Source organism: Loxodonta africana, chromosome X (genome assembly GCF_030014295.1).
Source record: "Loxodonta africana isolate mLoxAfr1 chromosome X, mLoxAfr1.hap2, whole genome shotgun sequence".
NCBI classification, from domain to species: Eukaryota; Metazoa; Chordata; class Mammalia; order Proboscidea; family Elephantidae; genus Loxodonta; species Loxodonta africana.
This window is the reverse complement of record NC_087369.1, coordinates 17781-20281: the sequence shown is the minus strand read 5'-3', so window position 1 is coordinate 20281 and position 2501 is coordinate 17781. Positions and strand designations below refer to the sequence as shown.

At 62.9% G+C, this 2501-nt stretch overlaps 1 pseudogene; it reads right to left on the bottom strand.

The window, feature by feature from the left end:
- Positions 1-749: 749 nt before the first annotated feature.
- On the bottom strand, positions 750-2296 carry LOC135228852 (ornithine decarboxylase antizyme 1-like; annotated as a pseudogene).
- Between the last annotated feature and the right edge of the window lie 205 nt (positions 2297-2501).

Here is a 2501-nt window from a genome sequence, read left to right as displayed (position 1 = left end):
ACCCTCCTGCAAGTGGCACCCTCCTTCAAGGGGCACCCTCCTTCAAGGGGCACCCTCCTGCAAGTGGCACCCTCCTTCAAGGGGCACCCTCCTTCAAGGGGCACCCTCCTTCAAGTTGCACCCTCCTGCAAGGGGCACCCTCCTGCAAGTGGCACCCTCCTGCAAGTGGCACCCTCCTTCAAGGGGCACCCTCCTTCAAGGGGCACCCTCCTGCAAGTGGCACCCTCCTTCAAGGGGCACCCTCCTTCAAGGGGCACCCTCCTTCAAGGGGCACCCTCCTTCAAGTTGCACCCTCCTGCAAGGGGCACCCTCCTGCAAGTGGCACCCTCCTGCAAGTGGCACCCTCCTGCAAGGGGCACTCTCCTGCAAGTGGCACCCTCCTGCAAGGGGCACCCTCCTTCAAGTGGCGCCCGCCAGCGCTACACCTGCCATTCCTGAGACGGATAGCCTCTGCTCAGGAGTCATGCAGACAGAGGCTCGGAGGGATTTTTCTTAGTAAGATCACAGTTGTTGTTGTGTGCTGCGGAGTGATTCTGACTCATATCCCCGAAAGAAACCCCAGTGCCCTTGAGTCGGAATCGATAGCGACCCTATATGACAGCTTAGAAAAGTGCCCCATAGGGTATCCTAGACTGTAATTTTTTTAAAAGGAGAATATAATTTTTTCATTTTGAATTAAAGCAAATACTTCAGTATCACAAACACAATATTAGACTTCGAGAAATTTACTGCTAATTTGGGGTGAGCGTTTATTCGCACCACTGCAGCCTGCACCCAGGAGGGGGACAGCCCGACACCCCACGCCCGCCGCGGCCGCGGTCGGACAGCGCAGCCACTGGGACATCCTCGGGGGCGGCCGGGCCTCCTGCAGAAGCGGGCGGGCGCAGCACCCTCCTCCTCTGGGGAGCGTCTCTCCAGCGTGTGACCGCAGAGCAGGCCGGTCTCTTGGGGACAAGGGGATGCCCTGGTCTCAGTCTCAAAGCCCCCAAAGCCGAAGGTACGCAGCAACGTGACTCTGTCATCTCCGTTCTTCGGAAGCGAACAGGAAGCGGTCGACGCGGAGCTGCTCCCCGCAAACCGCCTTCGCTCCCTCGGGCCGCGCGCCGCCTGGGATCGGGCTGTAAAGGCTGCGGCTGCCGCTCAGCGCACCTCTCCGGGTGACGGGTTCGGCCTCGGTGAGCCTGGTCTGGACGTCAAGGATTCTCGTCTGGTCATTAGATGGCAGTCCCTGTAACATGCAGCCGGATATCGGAGTAAAATAAATTAACTGCATGTTGTGATCCGTCTGACTATTCCCTCGCCCACCTGGGATCTTCCGGTGGGTGAGGGGCATCAGGAGCACCACTGAGGCCGCGGACCCAGGTTACGACACCAGTTGAGGGGACCCTGGAACTCCCGCTGCTGCGGCCTCCGGGCTGTGCAGGCTGAGGAGCGGCTGGCGCGGACGGCGGCGCGGGGTTCACCCCCTTCCTTCCCTCTGGCTGGAAATCCCGGCGGCGCAGTGGTTAAGAGCGCGACTGTTAACCAAAAGGTCGGCGGTTAGGATCCACCAGCCGCTCTTTGGAAACCGTACGGGACAGTTCTACTCTGTCCTATAGGGTCGCTAGAGTCGGAATCCAGTCGACAGCAGCGGGTTTTTGGTCGGGTTCCCTCTGGCGAAGCAGCGGCTGTTGAGAGTCCCCCTTAGGGCGGATTTAGCCACCCGGCCTCCGGAGCTATGCAGGCTGAGGAGCGGCTGGCGCGGACGGCGGCGCGGGGTTCACCCCCTTCCTTCCCTCTGGAGGAGCAGCGGCTGTTGAGGGTCCCCCGTAGGGCGGATTTCGCCACCCGGCCTCCGGAGCTGCGCAGGCTGAGGAGCGGCTGGCGCGGACGGCGGGGAGGGGTTCACCCCCTTCCTTCCCTCTGGAGGAGCAGCGGCTGTTGAGGACCCTCTGCAGGGAGGATCTCGCCCTCCGGCCGCTGGGTCCGAACCCAGGAAAACTTCCGCTGCGCCTCTCCGCGCCGCCGCCGCTGCCAGCCGTTCGCCCCGAGGCTGTAATCTTCACCGGAGCGGATCGCAGGGTCTCTTCAACCCCGGAGCGGCTGCTGCGTTCCAACAGCCTTTCGGTTATCAGCCGAGCGCTTAACCAGCGCGCCACCAATCCTTAAGTGCGCAGAGCAGGACCTTCTCCCGACCCCTCCCACCTCCTCACCTGCACACCTGGGCCTTCTCCTGGCTCCTAGACGCCTCCTCCCCTCTTACGGCCCAATCCCACCCCGCCCCGCCGCTCACCTGGGCGGCTGGGCCCTCAGCCATGTCCCCGTTCCCGGGACAGTTACCCCGGGAAGCGCGAGGAGAGAGGGTCGGGGGCACAGACCCGGTGGCACGGCGTGGAGAGGTTGGTGCTCGCGCTACTCCACCTGCTGTGCTGTTTGAAAGGTACGGGATTCAGGGACCCGGGTGGGGGGATCCGTTCCCAGGCTGAACACTTCAGGCGCCATGAAGGTGTGCAGGGTGGGCG